At 41.3% G+C, this 10,172-nt stretch overlaps 1 pseudogene; it reads left to right on the top strand.

The window, feature by feature from the left end:
- The first annotated feature begins 908 nt into the window (after positions 1 to 908).
- Positions 909 to 1,024, top strand: LOC112482981 (annotated as a pseudogene).
- Positions 1,025 to 10,172: the final 9,148 nt, after the last annotated feature.

Here is a 10,172-nt window from a genome sequence, read left to right as displayed (position 1 = left end):
CTCTCGTGCCTTTTTAAGTGAACGGCACATAAGAATCATTTACTGGCTAAATAACTATTCCATTACAGTTTTGGATAGCTGGTTATTACTAGAATAAATGTAAATTTTAATTATACTTATAGTGTCATTAATTATCTCTTCTTATATAAAGTTTATTAATTTTAAATATAGAAGTAATACATATTAATGATTCTAGTTTTTAAACACAGAGAATTATAAATAGAAACATTAGAATCACCTGTAATATTACCAGGAAGAAGGAGCTGGTAACATTCGAAGATTTTCCTTACCAGTTTTTTCTTTACACATTTATAAGAAATTGGAACAACTCTGAAACCAAAATTTGAAATTTATTTCACTCAGCATTAGATCGTGAGCAGTTTTCCAATTTATCATTAGCTTTTAAAATATAATTTTTAATGAATATATAAAATTCTGTTGGATAGACATACTATAATTTTATAATTTTGGACATCTCATTCCAAATGTCTGAAAGTACAAATAACACTGTAATTAACAACTTTGGCAAATGCGGGGGAAAAAAGATATTTTTCTTTCTCCTTCTCTTGCTGCTATATAATTAAGACCCATCATCGCTACATCCACAACCACAAAGAACAGGACTTACCTCCCACACTCCTACACATATGAACGCTCATGGCTCGGCAATTCTATTAACTTCTTAGCTCTACTATGCCCCCTCCATGTCCAACTCAGTCTGTGCCCTCACCCCCTACGCCAAAGATGGAGAAGACAGTCTACTGTCCACTGGCTGAGTATGTTGTTGTTGGAAGCCTTTGCTTAAGAAAAAAGGGTCCAGGGATGTGGTTCCATAGGGTAGCGGTTAGCACATCTGCTTTATATGCAAAAGGTCCTGGGTTTGTGCCCCAGTAGAGCCACTGACCATGGTCTACGGCCATGCCACCCTGAACAAGCCCGATGTCTGATCTCGGAAGCTAAGCAGGGTCGGGCTTGGGTAGTACTTGGATGGGAGACCACCTAGGAAGACCAGGTGCTATAGGCATAAATAATAAATAATAATAAAAAAAGGGTCCAGTTTCTAACTGTATCAGGCCAGGAACCCTTTGCTAGGAGTCCATGGTTATGGTTCATTATTGTGTGTTGTTTTCAGCTTTACAGTAGGAAACTGCCTTCCTTGCCATGACCCATTTCCTCTCACGGTAAGTAGGAGGGTGAAGAGATCTCGGGGGCTCTTCTCTGTGTATTCCCCCCCCAAGACAGATGAGAGAGAAGGAGGAACCATTCCTTCACTGTCCCTTCAGGCTACATTTCAGGGTCTTGCTGTTGGAGATTCCGAAATGAAATCTCATAGTATTTATTTCTTCATTAAAAAAAAAATGTTGCTGAAAGTTCTGGAGAATCTAGCTTTTCATCATGGGTCCTTAGCTCAGTCACCAATCTGCCTGTCACATCAGCTATGTCTTAGTGACCCACGGTCAGGCTCTGAATCTGCCAGTCTTCTAATGCTGACAGCTTGGATTGCTTTTTGTTGTTTGTTTGTTTTTTGTTAATTATTCAAATACTGTTGGGCTCCATGCTCCCTTGGAAGCAAAATTTAGTGTATCTTTGGCTATGTTTATTATTTTCCTGATGTAGATTTGTCAGTGCCTGAAATCTTCACACTTAATGTCTTTATCATAATATCTCACTGACTTTACAAATACTGTAATTATTTTCTATATTTTTCATGTATGCTTTTGGGGACCATTGTCACCGCATGGGAGACCCTGTCACAAATCTCTGATCACACTCACAGGCATGCTGGGTTGAAGAAGTCTCTAGCAATTGGAGTCATCTCGACGTCCGCTTGTGGATATCTGTGGCGTGCTTCGGGCTGTTCCATAGAGGCAGAGGACATTTCACTTACCAGAAAACCTTGCCTTACTACATGGACATGGGCAGATTGACCAGTTAAGGTTCATCCATTTTGCTATGACTGCCTGTGAGCACGGAATAATCTAAGACCTCAGCGCGTTCGGGGGACATTCAGACATACACAGTGAAGCACTCTCGGTGCTCCTGACCTCTGTAAGGTCACTGCCCACATCACCTCGAGAGCAGGGCCAGGCTTTCTGCGTGAAGTCGTGAGGCCGGTGAAGGAGGCAGACGACTTTGGTTAACTTCGACTGGGGTAAGTAGAAGAAACGGTCTTTCCTGCGGACGGTGAGGAAACCACGGTTTCGGGAGGTTAAGCAGCTTCTGCCCACCCTGCTGCTTCTTCTGGGAGCTGAGATCGGCCTTTTAGTCTTCTGCCTACCGAAGTCACTGCTGTGTTCCACTCCTCTTCAGCGTCTTCTTGCAAATTCCCAGCTGCCTCTCTCCGACAGAAACAGTTCAAAAATAGTTGATTTTTTTAAGTTTTAAGTTTTGTCCTGTTTGTCGTGATAATGCGGTGAATACAAAGGGAGTTATGTTTCAGCGTTTCTGGGGCAAGGGACATTACTTTATCATTTAATATGTCTTTTTCTTCTGTCTACTTTTCCTTCCATATGGGAAAATACTATATTTTCTATATCACTTCAGCGGTGCCCCACTGGCCATTCATTGTTACTAATATCTTTTTGGTATAATTTATTGTTTATGAAAATATTTTGCAGGTATTTAAAATAAAAATTTCGAATGTTAATTAGGAAAAATATTATAAATCCAAATCCGTCTTCGGAGTTCTGGGAGACCGTTTGGGGTTTAACTGATTCTATCCACACCTCTATTCCAGGTGTACGACCGGGGCCGGCGCGTTACCCGTCTTTTCATCCCCCTGTGCCTGGAACCAGAACCTCTGGGCCCCCGCATGATACCGCCCCTTAAAGGGCCTTTCCTGTCCCCTCTGTGAGCAGCGCCCCCATTCCAGCTCAGGCCTCACTAACTCACGCCCACGTGACATTCCGTGTTTGTTTATTTTTTGCTATTGCCCAACTTGCGCCTTCACCAGAATGCAAATTCCAGGAAAGCAGGGAAGAGTCTTTTTCTCCGGGCTGATTCCCAGCACCCAAAGCAGTGTGGAGTACAGAACAGGCACTCACTGAATACCTGCGATGAGGGAATAAATACCACGCCACTTGCCAAGAAGGATCGTGCCATCCCTGGAATCTAAATGCGACATTCCGCCGACCTGTGTCCTCCGCAGAGCTTGGTTGCTTCCGCTCACGACTGCAGGGACCTGCGTCTCCCTCTCCCCTTCACTCGCCCCCTCCCACCCACGCACCGTGGCCTAAGTCACCAGCCACTCGCCCACGCTTCCAAAACCTCTATGGAAGCTTCTGGAAAGACCCTGTATCCTTCCTCATCTTACCTCCTGATCTTGCTTTTGCTTTTCCTTTACTTGTGCAGTCCCCTCTCCCTTGGCCTCACCCGCTCTGAGCCTGGCGTTAAGCGCCATGAGCTGAGCTGCAACCACTTTCTCATTGTATACACACAGCTATTTTAGTTTCTAGTTATTCCGCGCCTGCCCGGCAAAACCCCCACATCCACTCAGATATCCGAGCCACACCACAGGCTGTCCGTGACATCCTGGGGCGGCACAGCCTGGTGACAGCGCTGATGGGGTAAGAGTTGCCATGAAAATTGTCACCACTTCTCCAGCTGGGTCTGGTTCCTGTTGTCCACAGTGGCTATCGCAAAACCTCATAAAATATACATAATATACTATTTCTCATTTTCACTTTCCATAAGTGTACAAGTCGCTGGCATTAAATACCTTCACAATGTGGGATAAACAGCATGACTATATCTAATATTTTTTCTTCATCCCCCACAAAAACAAGGTACCCATAAAAAATAACTCTCCCTCCCCTCTCACCCCCAGCCCCTGGTAACCTCCACGCTACTTTCTGAACCTGGGAATTTGCCTGTTCTGGGCGCCTCACAGAAGCCATGCATGCTTTCTTCCCACCTACTCCCACAGGTGTACTTGCCTGATGCTTCACAGGGAAAACAGAGACGCTGGCGGCTCCCCGCATGCCCCACACTCTGCGGCCTCAGCACCCCGCCTTGCTCCTCCTTCCTGGGACATGCAGCTCTTCCACTGTGGCTACACCAGGGCTCGCTGGGTGACAGTGTCATAGCCCACTGAGATGTGATCCCCTTGAGGGGGAGAAGTGAGTTTTTAATTTCTGTGTCCCTGGTATGGAACAGTGCCTGGTACATGGTGAGTGCCCAGTACATATTTGCTGAATGAACAAAAACTAGAAATTGCGGCTATCCAGTGGGCTCTAGAAGCTGGGTGTGCCCATGTGTTATCCACTCAAATGTTGAGATATCTAGCATTAATCTATTAAAAAGATAGACATCGGTAAATATGTATACAAACACGTAGGTACTAAATCACGATTGATTAAAAAAACAAGAGTGACAGGAAATTTAATAATAATGAATTATGGATATTATTAACTATTTTAGAATATTTAATGAAATAGTTAATATTTGATTAACTTAAAACATGATTTAGGGTTTTTTTTCCTCCCAAATCTGCATTTTACACTTGAGAAAACTAATCTTGTCATAAATGAACTCCCTCCCTCCACAGAAACCAAGGTTGGAGGCTAAAGTTTTCTCTATTAAACTATAAATGCACAGTCGTCAGTATCTTAAATATATAACAGAAATGAATTGAGTTATCTTTAACATGTAAGAGTGTGCTGTGAATTTAACATGCAAGCTAAACAGATGACTCTGAATAGGAATATGATATTGTAAGTAGAAATTGCGGCTATCCAGTGGGCTCTAGAAGCTGGGTGTGCCCATGTGTTATCCACTCAAATGTTGAGATATCTAGCATTAATCTATTAAAAAGATAGACATCGGTAAATATGTATACAAACACGTAGGTACTAAATCACGATTGATTAAAAAAACAAGAGTGACAGGAAATTTAATAATAATAATGAATTATGGATGTTATTAACTATTTTAGAACATTTAATGAAATAGTTAATATTTGATTGACTTAAAACATTTAGGTTTTTTTTTCCTCTCAAATCTGCATTTTACACTTGAGAACACTAATCTTATCATAAATGAACTCCCTCCCTCCACAGAAACCAAGGTTGGAGGCTAAAGTTTTCTCTATTAAAATATAAATGCACAGTCGTCAGTATCTTAAATATATAACAGAAATGAATTGAGTTATCTTTAACATGTAAGAGTGTGCTGTGAATTTAACATGCAAGCTAAACAGATGACTCTGAATAGGAATATGATATTGTAAGACAAAAAAAAAATGAATAACGTCTCATCTAGGGGAAAAGTACAACTTTCTTGTGGGTAAAGTGTGTGTGTGGTTTTAAAGGGGAATAGAATAATGGTTAAGAATAAGAACGAGGGGAAGAAAAACTATAGGGTGTGGGTAAGAGCAGGGTAGAAGTTAAATGAACTCAGAAGGAACAGAGAGGACTCTGATACGACACATCAAAGTAGTGGGGCACGAACAGAACCTACTAGAATTTAATCTGGGGGGAGGCATCTATAAGAGGTAAAAACTCTAGAGGAAGAACCAGCTGGTCACTTTTCACGTTAGCTTGAGGTAACCGCAAAATGAACTAAGGCTCAGCTGAACTGTGAGTAGGTAAGGATGTTAGTTCTCTGGAGAGCGAGAGAGGACACAGAGGAACAGAGGGTCTGGCGTGGTGACCAAACGGAAGTCCGTAGCCTCAGTGGCTTCTGACAGGGAGATCTAGGGAGTGACAGGAGTTGCGAAGAGTTGCTGCTGGAAAGGGATTGTTCAGAGCCTTCGAGTTGGGCGAAGGGCACTGAGCAATGTAGAACTCCAGATTGGGGGACATGGACACCAGACAGCCAGTGTCACTTCACTGTTCACTGTTACGAGGCTAAACTGTGCGTTAGACCATGACTCACGCTGGACGGCAGCAGCCTGGGCTGGAGAAGGCAGCCCTCCCAGGGACGTTGAGGCAGGGTGTCAAGGCTCGAGACTCCTCCCAGAGTGACCATAGGTAGTGGCAGCCAAAAGTAAACATGAGACTTTTTAGCAAGTGAAATGTCACGTATTTCATCACAGGGGGCTTTGTAGATGACTCATGGGACAACTAAATACAAACTCCAATCCCTCGGCTTTCAATACCTTGAAGAATAAATCATGTTCTCTGGACCTCTCATGGATGAACTATAAATTCACCGCAGATCAGGGGTCTGACCATGAAAACATCTTTCTCTGTCTTCTCTCTACTCACTACACTTTTCTTGGTATAATTATAAAACATAATAATCTTCACTTCAGACATTAAGTATCCCTGTGCACAAATCCTTTCTGTTATTTTTCTAATTTCTCTTTAATGGTTTGATTTTATTTCATTTTTGCCACCTTCACGTGTTTAAATAACATCTTCATTAAGATATTATTGGATTACCATAAAACCCGCCCATCAGTTGCTCTATTTTAAGCAAGTGTTTTCTTAATACTATTAGTCGGAGACGTCTATCATAGGGCTATATGGCTTTTTGCCCCCTGTGTATAGTATCATAGATACAGAATAGCTGAAATTTATTCTGTAAGCAAACGTACAGATAATTTATATGCATGTATCGCTTGGCTACGATTGTTCAAATGCCTGTAAATAATATTTCCTAAGATTATATTAGCTTATGAAAGACAGGACAGAGGATAGAAATCTGTCACAGACACTGGAGGTATTTAATAAATATTTCTGAAAGGGCAAACAAGTATGTTTGTTCTTAGATTTACAGGATTTCCCTGTAATTAATCTGTACACAATAAATTCCTTAGAACTGAGTTATCTCTAAAACTTGTATTTCATTCTTCCAAAACAAGCATTCTAAGAAATAACTATCTCAATGTTTGTGCCCCTAACCTTAGCTGTCTTATTATTTCTAGGAAGCCATAAAAACCTAACCAGGCCCCTGCTTTTGATTTTAGATTTCTATGCTCTCATCTGAATTTCTCATCTAAGCACCTGCCTGACCAACTAACCAAGCTTTGCTTCCTTCACCACCCTCTATTCCTGCCACACGAAGCTAAGTTTTTCCTTAGTCCATTTAGCTTCTAAACACCTGCAGTTCAATAACAAGGATAGCATTGTCTTAGCCATGAGTTGATTCACCTGTCAAGATAAACTTCACTGTACGCATTATTGGGTCTCTGGATTAATGCCTTATAAAACAGTGCATTTGTACAGTTCTATGCCTTTCATAAGCATGAAACACTGATTTCATTTGATAGGTCAGATATTATATCAACATTCAGTGAAAAGAGCTTACTGCTGTTTCAAAGAAGAACTATTATGAAAGCTAACCTGTTGGATTCAGGCTAAAAGTTTATTTTCTGTGAAGAAACTTTACAGATTTTGACAGAAGTTATCCTTGTCCTGTAAAAGAACACTGTATAAGTATCTAGTAGCCCAAGTTTGCTTTAAAAATACAATAAAATAACTATATAGCTAATGATTAATGACAGCATTAACAGAGTGAACACTCATCACCTTTCTGTCACTGTGTAGGTAATATATCAAGAAAAAGGGAAACGCAGAATTTTCACCAGGTCAGAGATACGCTGTATCATAGCCAGAACGACGTAAATTTTGCCATTTTTCTTTTACAAAATGTATGGTCGACACAAAAAAGAATGTTTCTGGCTGTTTCTGGATCTTCTTTTATTTCTAATAAAACGTATATATGGGTAACAACTTCAAGCTGTGCTTGGACACCTGAAGACAGTTCTCTGCCTTAAACAGTGAATCAATGCCACATACAAGCTGGCTTCAATTAAATTCAGCCTAAGAAAGCTGTGTTCTGGTCAACTGCAATAGAGGGAGAAATGTTCCAACTGTCTCTTCCCCAAGGTGAAAAGGACCATAAAAAAAAAAATATTTAACGAGTAAAAACAATAAAACTTGCTTCGAATATCAAAAACCATTCTTTATGGTTTAACATCCACTTGCTTAAACCTTGAGTGTTGTATCGTGAAACTTACTTGAACCTGTTCTATTTCTGGTTTCATTTTGGTGAGGAAAGTATCCCAGGATAAAATGGTAGCAAGTCACATATCTAATATGCCTTTACCTTAATGTATGCTGAAAACCTATTAGAGGTGATTAGCGGGGGGAACTTGGTTGTAAAGCACAGTAGTTTTTTCTGCCCGTATCAAATATTTTACCAGAAAGTGATAAGTATTTCAAAGTGAACTACATTGAAGAAGGTTTGTTGTTTCACATGATTTAAGAATTTAGCTCTCTCTCACGCTGGGGGTTGTCCCTAACTAATGCTATCAATTTAAATCTGTCACTTTCAGATACACGACCTTTTGGAAGAGTGCCCCAGAGCCCGGTAGCTGTAAGACCTCTTCTTCCCTTTCTGATAACGTGGTGTGCGATTTCCTCCCCCTTCCTCCTCTGTCACGGCTGTTTGGTACTACTTATGTCCCCAGTCTCTCTCTCTAGTTCAATCACTTCTTAGGGGAGTAAAAACGCTCTGAGCAACCCCTGTTCCCATATCCTCGAGGTACCCCTCTGCAAACTATTCTCCTCAGTATGTCCCCAGCCGAGTAATCTCGAACCAGCCTCCTCCCCCAGCCTGGCCCAGTTCCTATAACATAGAAAAGCTCTTTCAATGAAATGGTATTTCTACAAAATGTAGATAAATGCTATGTCCGCCCTCTTCGATGAGCATTCATTCACTCACCGAACTGGGCCCATGGTGTAGAGGCTTTGTGTGCAACTGTTTTTCCCTGTGGGCTTTTGAAAATAAACAGAAATAATGAAGATGTGGAGGGAACGATTTTAACCCTTTCCCTCCTCACTATGTTTATCAGGAAAACAATAACAACAGCAACAACAAAACCTTCGAAAAACTTAAGTTTAGTAAACATTTATTTCAGCTTTACTGTGTCCTGGGCTCTGTGCTTGGTGCTGAAGAGAGTAAAATAGGTAAAAAAGACCCCGTGCCCTGAAGAGCCTTAAATAAGAGTATGGACTAGGAAAGCTTTGAGAATGAGAATGAGCTTATGTCTCAGAAAGAAATAGTGTGGTGGCTGTGACATGAAGGCAGGCCAGCCGAGCCCAGAGCCAGGAGAGGTGTTAAGAGGAGTCAGCCTAACATTTGGTAAATTTCCCGGGGGCTCAGATAGGCAGGACTTTCCAGCACCCACCTAGAAGGCCTCTGGGAGGCCCTCCCCATATTCCCTGTCAGAGATCCCATCATAATCAGCCCCTTCCGATCACCACAAACACCCCCTCCCGTAACCTCCTCCCAAGACCACAGGAACCACCAGGTCCTGGGGGATGGCAAGTCCCAGGGGATGGCAGGTCCTGAGGGAATGCCACTCTGCAGACTTAGGAGGTGAGTAAGCCTGCCAGATTTAGCAAACTAAAGTGCAGGGCGCCCAATTCTATTTGAATTTCAGATCAACAAAAAATACAATTTTACGAGAAGTATATCTCATTCAATATTTGTATTTGTACCGTTCTGCATTATATCTGGCAACCCTAGAAGTGAGACATACCTTTATTTCTGTTTGGCCTCATTGGGCCTCCCAGATACCAATCCAGACGCTCTTTCTCCTGCTTAGGATTCTCAACCTCTCGAAGCACTGAAACATACAGCAGGTGCCTCGGCTGTCTTCCTGTGCTGACACAGATGAAACCCTACCTACCTCTTGACCTTCACAGCCAAATTAAATGTGATCTTTTGCAGGGAAAATGAAGATTTCTCTTACTGAGATTTTCTCCCTTTAAATACCTTAGAGAATCACCATCTTTATTCCATTTCAGTGCACTCGATGTTAGTTACGTGTGTGTGTGTGTATGTATGTATGTATGTATATATATGTATGTATGTATGTGTGTGTATATATATAAAATGCCAACTCCAAAAAGGCTGCATGAAAGTCAGACTTTTTTAATAGATACTTGTCTGTCCTGAGCAAAGTTAATGGTCTGGAAACAGATGTAGAAGTTCAAACAAATCAACTTGAGACCATCTTTACTGGGAAAACATTTTTCATCTAATCAGCTGCTACTTATTTTAGTCTTGTAAACAAAGAAGTGTCTGAGAGCTCACTTTCTCTTTGTTTGAAGCATGCGGATCTATGTTCACACACATGGACACATATAGTTTTTATGTAAACTTTATTTCGAAGACAATTGGAAGAAAATCTACCTTGTTTTGGGAGTCATTTATCATGA

Source organism: Pteropus alecto, unplaced genomic scaffold (assembly GCF_000325575.1).
Source record: "Pteropus alecto unplaced genomic scaffold, ASM32557v1 scaffold16, whole genome shotgun sequence".
In the NCBI taxonomy this organism is placed as follows: domain Eukaryota; kingdom Metazoa; phylum Chordata; class Mammalia; order Chiroptera; family Pteropodidae; genus Pteropus; species Pteropus alecto.
Note: the sequence above shows the minus strand (reverse complement) of the source record. Positions and strands in the feature narration are given on the sequence as shown.